This window comes from Ambystoma mexicanum, chromosome 2p (genome assembly GCF_040938575.1).
Source record: "Ambystoma mexicanum isolate Mex_15411 chromosome 2p, UKY_AmexF1_1, whole genome shotgun sequence".
In the NCBI taxonomy this organism is placed as follows: Eukaryota; Metazoa; Chordata; class Amphibia; order Caudata; family Ambystomatidae; genus Ambystoma; species Ambystoma mexicanum.
In genome coordinates, this window is record NC_090923.1 from 298,706,629 (window position 1) to 298,719,627 (window position 12,999).

General features: G+C 42.8%; 1 protein-coding gene across 2 annotated transcripts in view; it reads right to left on the reverse strand.

The window, feature by feature from the left end:
- PHF2 (PHD finger protein 2) overlaps positions 1-12,999 on the reverse strand; it is a 732,343-nt gene that overhangs the window by 162,643 nt on the left and 556,701 nt on the right. The window lies entirely within an intron of this gene.

The window sequence follows — 12,999 nt, forward strand, 5'->3', positions numbered from 1 at the left end:
GGATCTCTTTATTGTTTCATGCAATACAGTGTTGGCATTCCAGCCCCAAGGTTTTGCCTTTGAATACATGGATTCATTTACGGCTCTTTGTGTTATGTGTTTTTTCTTACATGTCTGTAAATATTTATTCACGGTACATATTGATTTTGACTTCTTTTGTGTGATCTGGTGTCCATAGAAAATGTGTGTAATGTGATCAGTTATATTTGTCTGATTATGCATTGTAGGTGATTATATCAAGTGTAGGATCTGTAAGTGATTTCAATCCGGCACTCCAACTAAGTCAACTCCTAGTATGGGATGCCCAATGGAAACCCTTATTTATATATTTTTATGTCAAAGTTAGTTTAATTCTGGATGATGTACCCTTATATAACGCCCCTCTCTTTGAATCCCCCCGACCTCACTGAGCCAAGAAGTAGGTTTGTTTTGCAAATGAAAAGATTTATTTGAAGAATTGAACAATATATCTATCACGCTTTTATAAATATGGATATTATCTGAATATCACACTTATGAATATGAACACTGATCAGCAATGGGTAAAATTACAATATCAACAATCTCTTTAATCAATTAGGAGTAGGAATAGGAAGAATAGTGTAGCAGAGAATACTTTGTGTGGTTCAAAGAAATGCAATGATAGGAAAGAATGCAACACAGAAATAAACTTGATATGCATTTAACCAAAAGACAATATGATCACTCTTTCCCCTGTTACTACTCACTCCCCCACTATGCAATATGAATGTATGGAATGAGGGCACACAGGTATCTGGAATAACAATCCACAATGTAGTTCAATCCCAATTCCCCAGCAAGCTTATAGAGAACAGGAATGCTTTAAAAACAGGTCAAAATGCTTTTGAATGTGATTTGCAATGAATGAGAAAATGCTAAAATTGATTTTAATTCGCTAAATGGGATTCAGAACTAGTGAGAGTGGCTTTGGATTGGTTCAGGTCAACACTAGCAATGATGATAAAATAATTAGCAGATGGAAAACGAAATTTAGACGTTGAAAGCAAGAAACAGCTATTTTTACATAGAATGAAATTGAGCCAAATTGCAAATAGCGGCAACTTTTCCGCGTGCGGGAAACGCGATTGCGGATATTGGAATGTTGTTTCGGGTTTGTTGGAAAGCTGAGGATGTTAGCTTCTAAATGAATTTCGTTTCTAGGACGTATGGTTCAAAAGTTACAGAGGTTTTAGTGAAGGTAAATTTTTCAGAAACAGAGTCAAGATTCAAAATGAAAGATGCGCTTTAAAGATTTACAACAAAGATTTCTTAACACTAAAGAGTCTATGGAGCCGCAAACTACACGACAGCCCAGCCACCTATCCAGAGGCGCCTCCGGATGGTTTCTGTCTGCACGAGACGATTGCCTTTCTCCAGAAAATATATATTAGCGCCAAGATGATTATCACTACAATTATCAAGGATTATGTGGAGGAGAGAAGATTTTAGAATAGACAAAAGAGATTCAATAATGCAGTTTTGGATAGGTTGGAATGGTTGGATTGGGTTACTGAAGACTAAGAGGTTGGTTATGGACAGTTCTACACTAAATACTGTCACAGCGCGGGGAATCTGGCGGCTGTGGAATAGGTGGAGACTGCGTCCGCCTTTGCTGGCATCATCACGTCCAATGAAAACGTGAGGTGTCGGTCTAGTTGTTCCTGCAGCCTCCCGACACCGGTATTTATACATGTCACTTCCCTTGCCTGCGCTATCTCCGTTTGGAATTCCCTTTCTGATTATCACTGTTTTCTTACATTTTTTCCTCCCCGCTTGTTTTTCTGATCCACTTAATATTCCCTTCCACCCTCCCATCTTCCGTGAGTGTGCTTCCCTTTGTTTCTTTCAGTTTACCTTTTCCTGGCTACCCTGGTTCCTTCCTCCCTCGCTGAGTTTGTTCTCCTTCCTCTCTCCTTCTTTTCTTTTCTCTCCACTGATTTCCCGGTTCCGACTTTTGCCTGCATATCGGAGCGCCCTGCCTCGCCCATTCCTGCTTGGATTTACCTGTTGCTCCTCCCGTGTATCGACCACTGCCTGTTATTCGGATTGCCTTGCCTACCATTTCTGGCTGGAGTACTTACGGGTTCACTCTTTCTGAGTACCGCTATCTGCCTTTCTTGTCAGCACTTCCACCCTCGCTGTGTTGGATCCGTTCCTACTTCACTGCAGTATCCTTTGGAGTCATAATACTCGAGCTCTCTTCAGCTGCGGAATCTCATCTCTTCCGGGGTTTTTTATGCCTTTGGCTTTTTTCCCAGTACTCGGTAGCTGCGGAGGGTTGCCACAGATCACCCTTTGGGTGTCACTGTGGCGTCCTACCTTGGTCGCCTTCATCTGCAAAAAAAAGGAGTAAAGACTCGAGCAAAAGACAACCCAACGCTGTCACAACGCCGGAAACTTCAAGGTGAGGTGGAAAGGGAGGAAGGGGAGTCGGGGGCATATTCGGAAGAAGAGGATAAGTTAGACCAAACTGACAGTTTGCAACGCCCAGAATCAGATATGGCTACGCCGCAACAGGTCCAGGAATTGATCGCGGCGGTTCAAGCCCTGAACTTGGAAGTTCAAAACCTCAAGAGCGCCAACGTTGCGCTACAACAAAGAGTAGCGGAGCGGGATCCACCCACTGCTGACTTACCCCCTTTGCCACTTGTGTCTGGGAAGTTTGATGGGTCGCCTAAGAGGTTACAAGAATTCTTGGATGCCTGCCACCTGCATTTTTCTTTTCGGGCTCATGCCTTTTCTACGGGCCATGCCAAGGTGGGATACATGATAACTCATATGTCTGGCAATGCCTTGGCTTGGGCCACCCCATTGGTTAACAGAACCGAACCGGTTCTCCAGGATTATGAGGCTTTCAAAACCCTGATGAGACAGACATTTCTACGAACCGAAAGCACCTATATGGCCTCTGAGGACCTCTTAGACATCAGGCAAGGAAGCTCTGAACTGATGTCCTACATTACCTCGTTTAAGCAGGTCGCAGCAGAAGCGGGGTGGCAAGAACAGGCCCAGTATGCCATTTTTCGAAGGGGTCTTTGAGAAGAGTTGAAGGATGAACTTGCACGTATTGAACGTCCCCTAAACTTTGCAGATCTGATCACTGCAACACTTCGGATCGACTTCCGACTGTCCGAACGTCGAGCGGAGCGCCGCAAGATCAAGGGTGGTGGTGCCATGCCCCTTGTCCCTCCTTCTTCGATGCCACCTCCCTCTACACGTCTTTCACGAGAAGAACCTATGCAAATCGGAACCACTCGTTCCCCTCTCACTACTGACGAACGCAGACGGCGAAGAGAAGGAAATCTATGCATGTATTGCGGATCTTCATCTCATTTACTTCGGGATTGTCCGACTGTTCCTCCCCGGCGCTCGGGAAACGAGCACCCTCGGTAAACTTAGGGACTTATTACCGAGGGAATGATTCCAGTCCCTTTGTTACTCTTTCAGTCACTACTTCAGACCGTTCAGATGATGCCCGACTCATGGTAATGGCTGTTACTCTTTTGATTGGCAAGAACTCCATTCAAACCCAAGCACTCCTTGATTGCGGGGCTGCTGGGAACTTTATGGATACTCATTTGGCAGAAAGCCAGGGCTTGTCACGGATTGCTAAGACGGAAGATCAAAAGGTGGAAGGTGTTGATGGGGAACCTTTGAGCTCAGGCCTCATTACTCATGCCACTGAAATCCTCACGATGCACATCAGGCAGCATTCCGAATGTCTTTCTTTTGATTTAATCCGAGCGGCCCACTTTCCCCTGATTATTGGCATTGGATGGTTACGTAAACACAATCCCACCGTAGACTGGTCCAGAAACCTGTTGAGTTTTCACTCCGAGTACTGTAAGACAAACTGTTTGGCAAAACCCACCTTTTCTACCATCCAAACCTCCTGTGGAGAAGAAGAAGCAAAGACCATTCATTGTTTACCAGCCTATCTCCAAGAATATACCGAAGTGGTTACGGAAAAGATTCCTTTGGAACTCCCCCCCCACCGACCAGAAGATTGTAGCATCGATTTACATCTAGGTGCTTTGGTCCCGTTTTGTCGGATGTATCCTTTGACGGTACTAGAAAGACAGTATCTGCGAGACTACCTTGATAAGAATCTGGCTAACGATCGAATTAAACCCTCCAAATCCCCTGCAGGCACTTCTTTGTTTTTATACCTAAGAAAGACACCCAGGAGCTACGCCCCTGTATAGACTACTGGGGACTGAACAAAGTAACTATCAAGGACAGGTACCCGATGCACCTGTATAATGGTGGTCGTTGATTCTTTTACTAAGATGGCACATTTTACACCTTTACCCGGAGTGCCTTCAGCCTCCAAGATGGCAGGTGTGTTTCTCAAAGACATTTTTAGACTACACGGTCTGCCTACCAAAATCATTTCTGACCGTGGCACCCAATACACTTCGCATTTTTGGGCAGCCTTTTGTCGGCGGTTGGGCATAGAAAGAGCTCTGACCTCTGGGTTCCACCCACAATCAAATGGTCAGACGGAACGTCTCAATGGTACATTAGAGCAGTATCTTCGATGTTTCGTAAATCAACAACAAGACGATTGGGTCCAGTTACTTCCTACTGCTGAATTTTCGTACAATAATTCTTCCCATTCTGCCATCGGTACCAGCCCTTTTTTTTGTACTTACGGTTTCCATCCCCGTATTTTTCTACCATTGACTGACATAGAGTCCTCAGTCCCTTTTGTTGAAACTACATTAGCAACCATAAAAGAGGCCCAAGACCGGGCTAGACAAGGACTCAAAGATACACAAGACAGAAACAGGTTCCAAGCCAACAAACACCGGAGACCTGTCCCAGATTGGACAGTCGGTTCTAGAGTGCTACTCTCTACTAAATTCTTACCACGGTGGGTGCGTCCTTCAAAATTGTCTCCTAAATTCATCGGACCATACAAGATAACACACGTGGTTAATCCAGTGGCCTTTCGTCTCCTATTACCCACACAACTACGCCGAGTGCACCCTGTGTTTCACACCTCCCAACTAAAGACATTTGTTGAAGACAAATGGCTTCGGAAGAAGGGGAAGATATCTGTACCTCCGGATCCCTCTAAAGATTTTTATGAGGTCTCCCGTATTTGCGACTCTCGTTATCATCAAGGTCGATTGGAGTACCTAGTCCACTGGAAAGGCTATGCAAGCTCTGAGGACACATGGGAACCCAGATCCCACTCACGTACCCCCTTCCTTCTATGACAGTTCCATGCCAAGAACCCTTCTAAACCTGGGGGTGTGGACCTGGGGAGGGGGCATACTGTCACACCGCGGGGAATCTGGCAGCTGTGGAATAGGTGGAGACTACGTCCGCCTTTGCTGGGCATCATCACGTCCAATGAAAACGTGAGGTGTCGGTCTAGTTGTTCCTGCAGCCTCCCGACACCGGTATTTATACATTTCACTTCCGGGGTCGGGTTGCGTTGCAACGTACAGTTTTCGTTCTGTCCCTTGCCTGTGCTATCTCCGTTTGGAATTCCCTTTCTGATTATCACTGTTTTCTTACATTTTTTCCTCCCCGCTTGTTTTTCTGATCCACTTAATATTCCCTTCCACCCTCCCGTCTTCCGTGAGTGCGCTTCCCTTCGTTTCTTTCAGTTTACCTTTTCCTGGCTACCCTGGTTCCTTCCTCCCTCGCGGAGTTTGTTCTCCTTCCTCTCTCCTTCTTTTCTTTTCTCTCCACTGATTTCCCAGTTCCGACTTTTGCCTGCATATCGGAGCGCCCTGCCTCGCCCATTCCTGCTTGGATTTACCTGTTGCTCCTCCCGTGTATCGACCACTGCCTGTTATTCGGATTGCCTTGCCTACCATTTCTGGCTGGAGTACTTACGGGTTCACTCTTTCTGAGTACCGCTATCTGCCTTTCTTGTCAGCACTTCCACCCTCGCTGTGTTGGATCCGTTCCTACTTCACTGCAGTATCCTTTGGCGTCATAATATTCGAGCTCTCTTCAGCTGCGGAATCTCATCTCTTCCGGGGTTTTTTATGCCTTTGGCTTTTTCCCCAGTACTCGGCAGCTGCGGAGGGTTGCCACAGATCACCCTTTGGGTGTCACTGTGGCGTCCTACCTTGGTCGCCTTCATCTGCAAAAAAAAGGAGTAAAGACTCGAGCAAAAGACAAACCAACGCTGTCACAACGCCGGAAACTTCAAGGTGAGGTGGAAAGGGAGGAAGAGGAGTCGGGGGCATATTCGGAAGAAGAGGATAAGTTAGACCAAACTGACAAATACTTACAACTATGGCTTTGAAATGGAATGGGCCCGTCAAAGATTTGGTCAAAGGTTTGTACTTCAATCGCCACCGGACAGGTCTCAGGCAATGGGTTCTGCTCTCAGCAAGGCCCTCTGGTCTGCGCAGCCTCTTGGACTGGATCTGATGGGTTGGTTCTGGGTACAGCTCTGCTCTATGGGTCTGGATCTTGGTTCTAGCACGAGGTTCTTAGCTAGAACAGCAAAACATCTCAGCCAGGCTGTTGAATTTTGTGGTGCACCTTGGAAGTTTAGGGGTTAAAATCAGGTTTGCAAATTTTTAAAAAGCCTGCTGAAAAGGGTTCAGCTTTTTGGATTAGGCCTCTGCTTCAGGGTTCTAAAGTCTGGTTCTAGAGTCTGGTTCTTCCTGCAGGGTGCTTCGCCAGGGGATCAGTTGATGAGTGAGAAAGTGTGTCTTGTCTGTCCTCAGCAGTCCCTATTTATTAATTTCCAAAGTGGGTGGGGAGGCTGAGACAGGAGCAGTGTGTCATATGTGTCGGAGTGACACTGTGTTTATGGTCCAAAGGAAATCCCTCCCCTTTGCTTTTACTTAGGAAATCTATTTTCCCCAAAAAACATATTTCCAAGATGCACAACTAGTTAATAATACATAATTACATGTCAGATTGCTTAAGGTACATTGCAGTCCAACTCTCATCTTCCTGCAAGCTTTAGTTCATAAATGACAACTTTTTCGCACTTTTGGTCGGTTTCTCAATGTTAGTTCTGCACCAATTTTTAAACATGCATACACATCCCATCTCGGGATATTCCTGTAATTTTTCATGTTCCTAACATACAATGGCTACAATATGAATAATTTCCAGTGTTCAGTCTCAGAACATCGCACAGATTCCAGATTAGTCTTAAACTGTGAGACGAATTTTCCATTTTAACAATCTCTAAGTTTCATATTTTTGTCAGTTCAGTACACTTTGCTATAAGCATTTTTCTAAAACATACATTTACTTCCACTTCAATCCATATTTTCAGTCTGGCCCGCCTCCAAAGCTGGGCTGAGTCAGAGGGTCACATGACTTGCCTTCCTGCCAGAGCTGTTGTTGTCAGTCACACCCAAATTAGCATTTTCTATTCAGTTCAAGGAACCCATGGTTTCTTGCTCAGGGCAGCAGAGGAAATCTCCTCCCCTTCTGATTAACATGCCAATGCAAAATCCTCTCCTTTTGGTGGGAATGAACAAGGTAGGAGGTTCTCAGGGAAAGAAAGCCTTTTGGAAGTTTTAGCTAAATCAGGTTACCTTATGGTCAATTGTAACATAGTTCCTTGTGAAAACATTACATTTATACATTTAAAATAAGCAAACATATCTTTAATTCCAGTCGTTTTCAACATGAAATCAAATGTGTGACACTCTATATGGCATTTGATGAAATCCCTTCTTTGACACATTTAACTTTGAAAACACAAGTTTCTCCTGTCAGATTTAGAGATCGCCAGCATCTGTCGGAGGCGAGTAACAGTAATGCACCCATTTTGACAGATTTCTTTCCATCAAGTATCTTTAAAACTGGATTTTGTTCTGATAACATATGATTCTTGTTGACCTTGTAATTGTATGGGTTCTTGAAGTAGCGTGATGTGGAACACCCAACAAGGAGGTTGGATCTTTTGGGTGGTGTGTGAGCCATGATTTTTTCCAAATTTGACAACAAAGAAAACGGATTTCCAAACAGCTCTGTGTTTCTTTTGGCAATCAGCATTGCTTTTTCAAGTGCGTTCAGGCTACTTTGTGGGTAGCCCAATAGTGGGTTTTGGCAGTGGTCTCCTCTGTTCACTGAGATAGGCAAAAGTGGATGGCGGCCTATTTTTCAGATTTTTACTGCGCAATTTTGGGTGATTGTTAGCGAGCAGCATGCTTTCCAGTGGCCATTTCTGAGGTTTCTGCTACCAGCAATGCACAGTAATGTTGCAGGGCCTGGACCAGTGGGTTGAAACATCCCACAGATCATAAATCAATATATTAACATCTGCATGATGACGTGTGTTTATCTATGTAGGGACAACATTAATTGTTGATTAATATCCTTGGTTAAAATATTTTGTAATTTATTTGAATAGAAAGAAGAACCAGCATTATTTTTATACACAGTCCCAGATTTAGTTCCAGTAGGGATACCCCTCTAGTTAGTATTGTATTATTAATTTCCACCAGTGCCTGGCATTCTTGGGGCTTTCTGTGATGGGTCTGACTCTATCACTGGGGGTAACTGATGGTTTGCCCCAGTGGCATTTAAACATCTCATTTTGTAATATGGGTGCTTACATATGATTGTTTTACAAAAAACAGTCAGGATTACCTTTTTTACTCTCGCCCCGTCTAAACACCCCAATGGAAGGCCTTCTTAAAGGGATTACAAAGTAATATCTATAAGGTGTTTGGGAAGTGTTTCTGAGATGGGTAAAACATAAATCTAGCAGTTGCACTCTTCCAAAACTGTTTAGTTAACCAGAGTAAATATTGGCCAACATACCACTATATAAAATGATGTTGTGATTGAACCATCCAGGCTGAGAGGGTTCTAGGAGAGAGTGAGGAACTTTGGCACCGGCACCAAGTGCTTGGACTGTGCACTCTACCATTTTCCCCGTGCTTGTCAGATGTTGCTGTAATTAGCGACATCCATCAGAGCTCTCCAACATGCTGGCTCTGACTCGGTCAATGTCTTCCATGTTGAGCAGTGTCACAGAAGGAAAGGTTTTCCATCTCAGCTTGGCTTCCAATACCGAATAACGAGACCCCGCAGAAAGCATGCCACTTTCAGAAACCTGCAGTGGCCATCTGTCCTGCAGTTATTCTTAGCTTACCCAATGGAAATTAAATGGGTCCCAAAGCCTGTTTAGGGTGGGGTTTGTGGAGCATTTAAGCTTGCAACCTTTGGGAAGAGGGGGAGACGTATTAGAAGCGTTTCTACAATGACAATCTTGAAAATTCTGATCAGACTCCTCTAGGGTTCCACTTAAACAAGTTAATAAAACAGAACACCAAACCGTGTTTAAGAAAATAAAAAAACAGATGCAACAATTTGTTTTAAATGATTGACCTTGAGGGTTCTGTATTCCAAAATAGTGGTGAAAAATAACATACAAAGATGGGATAGGTCTTTGGATTTGTTGGATCTTTCCAACTTAAACTCTATAAAGGAAAGGAACTAATGTAGCTACCGTTCCCTCATCTAAGACCATATCTAGTAACATTTCCCAGCTCACACTATAGAGAATGGTACCTGGAAATCAGGCTAAATTGCCTACCCACATTGGAGGTGGTGGGCCCAAATCTGGGTGTCAGCCGGGATTTACCAAAGTGTAGAATGTGTGACTCTAATAAACTTGAGTCTCTGTTTCATTTGGTACTGGAGTGCCCTGCATTTTTTAACCAAAGGAAACACCATTTGGAACGGTTTCTTTTTCATCATCAACAGTCCTAACAAATGATTTATGGTACCGGCTAATGACATCTTCCCACTTATCACTGTTGATTGCCCTAATTAAAATGTTATTTGAAATCTTTGCAGCAATTGGGAAAGTAAATGCTCAAGGTATTTCGGATTCAGCAATGGTAATGTAGTGGTTTTGCTTAAGTAGTAGACAGCAAAGAATGTATGAGTTTGGAGAGTGCTTGAAAAGTGAATCTTCTTTATCATGAATTTTGATTATTAGAATTTGCCTTTAGTTTACTTTAAGGCAGATCAATATTGAGAAATCAATTTTAGACTGTAACAAATGCTGATTCCTTTTTGTGTAAATGTACAATTTGTATAAAAAAAAACAATAAAAAAAAAGAATCGTATTTACCTGACAAACGAATTGAACAGGGGTGCAGATGTTAAAAGGGGTGTGAGTAACTAAGAAGAGAGAGAGAGTGAATAGCGTTCACTGTCCACCAATATCCTAGGAATACATTTTGTAAATACAATGCATTTATTTGAACAGCCCAACATTTTAAAGAATCCATAAACACATCATGGATTGATTAAATAGTATAAACATAGTTGTCAAGTAACATTCTGTGCTTAGACTGCTTTGCATTCTGAAGGGACCCTGAAATAAAGGCGTGGACCTTAAATTAGCACCCCTACTGAATAGTTAGTGATCAGTTAAGTCTAAGTTCATTCCATATTTCATAGACACACGGTTTCACGGATTTCCTATGAATGGTCTGTAGATCCAAATACATGTTACTTTTCCTTATAATTATTTTATTTTGCCAAATTGAATATATCAATCCAAACAATCATCCACCTGTGAATTAAAAGGAGGGCGTGTTTGCAATAAATTATATTAATTGAATGATAGAGTTCATCCTATTAGTTGATAAGGCAAGCCTTGCTGACTGCATTATTTGTGCACATATTGTGGGGAGCTTGGACTGTCAACAATATATCAAGCATAAATATCTTGTATTGTGAGTGGGGAACATTGATAAAATCAATCTTCTATTTTTGCTATTGGAAACCAGTCTATTTCTTGTCCCAGAGTCTGAATCTGACATTGATGTACGTTAATGCCATTAAAGTAGGGTTTCATATTTGGGGTGTGTTAACTATTCCTGAATCAGGAGTCGCAAGATTAATTAAGCCTACAGTGTACATTACTGGAATTGAGACTTAAAAACATATTTGTTATCTCTGTAATGAAATATGCAGATTTAAATTCCAACACTTTGTGGGTATGTTCTTTAATGTATACATAGTTCTTTGTCACTCTTTCACAACACATTATGCTTGTTTCCAGGGACAATGTGCAAGATGTCACTAAACATATCTCATTGTGATGTTTGATCAGTACTACTGAACACGCCAGAAGAGTCAGCAAAAAAGGACATTTGTGCATCCAGTGAGCTGCTACAAGGTAATGAAGAGTTGCATTTCCCTATAATGGTAAAAGATAGGGCACAGACATGAAGATGTGCATCTCAGCAGAAGACACAGAGATGCAATTTCAAAACAGAGTAGGGATGGATGTAATTAATTTAGCCTCCTCACTTGATTCATAGACACCATCCATGTACAAAAGCAATCCAAAATAACAGCCACATGGTATTAGTTTGACACTTGGTTGCCCATTGGCTGATGTTCTTTTCAATAAACAACCCACTGCAGTGATGGCTTTTCGATAAACAACCCACACCATTGCTGGCTCTTCACAGTAACTTGACCCCCTGTACGCATCATGTCTGCGGACACAACAAACCTCTAGAAGGGGCGCTCAGGGCAACTATCAACAACGGGTTAATTTCAGGATGAAATCCTAGGCAGCTCGAGCATCAATGTCTGACATCAGTGGTCAATCAGAACCTCAGCGCAATATACTCCTGTTGTTGACAGAGTTACATATCAAAAATTCTACATACATCCCCTGGGTAAGTCAACGTTGACACTCGGCGCTTGTTGCGAAGATCTCACTTTTAAAATTAAGGTGATGTAGAAGTAAGAAAGAGATACAAGAAAGACTTGACAGACACAATGCACAGAATGGCAGACAGAACAGTTTGCGATCCTTGTATCTTCCTTGAACACTATTTGATTTTGCTCTACATCATTATGCAGTAGATAGAGTGCAGAGGAACTGATTAAAGATGTCAAAAGAGAAGCTCTCATTAAATAAGGCTTAGCACGTCATAACAAAGTACTTGCTTGCGAGTTCCTACAAATGAAAGACATTGCGGTGTGGTGCACTGGCAAATAGGATCTGATCCCATATTGAAGTATTAATGAGCATCACATATCAAAAGGATTTTCGGCCTACGAAAGAAGACTTCTCATATGCACTTGAGCCCCCGTAACCGAGTAGCATTTATTCTCCATGCACTTGGTCTTTTGTGAGTCATAATTACATTACTTGTTCATCTCTCCTGCCACATGCATAGAAAAAAATAGAAGGCAATGTGTACTTTTACAATTATTTTATTAAAATAACTAAGAAAATATTCAATCATGCAATCGTTTATCGTTAATAAACCATTTTGATAGTTACAGTATGGGATTCAACTGTTCAAATAGCAATTTCACAGTCATTTAGAGAATTTACGCTCAAGTCTTTCTATGCCCCATGATCCGGGCCACACTTCATGTGAATTGTGAGTGCCTGGTGTTTCGACAAGTAGAGAAAGCGATGGAAAGCCATCTGAGTACTGGCATGAGCGAGTAATGATTGCATTGTGGCAGTGCACCCTCTGGTACTGACATGATTGCTGATGTTTCTGCCAAACAAGACTGTAGGGTATCCATCCAGATTGAGGATTGTGGGGCTGCAGTTCCTGCAGATGGCAACCAGCACACCCCTTACATGAAGCTAATGTGTGCAGATAATCAACTGCAGTAAGTCCTAATCGTGGGCCTCATTATAAGTGGAGAGGTATTACCCCCAGTAGTATCAACCAACTCCTTCAATGTGACCACATTCAGTAATAATGCCGTAATGTGAAGGGAATTAATTATTCAGAGTGATGCAGACCTTTTGGCCATTGGCCATTTTGGAGTCTCATGGGACTCAGTGGGGAAAATGCCTTTTTACCACATGCAGTATTTGGATTTACCACATTATGAATTGCTGTATGTGGTAATACTGTCACCAGTGTGATGGGCGCACCCGTGCCTTGGGCCGCCCTGTACTAGCACATACACGCATGCATACATTGACACCAGTAATCACACGTCCGTACGTTCCAGGGTCCCGGGGGCAACTGC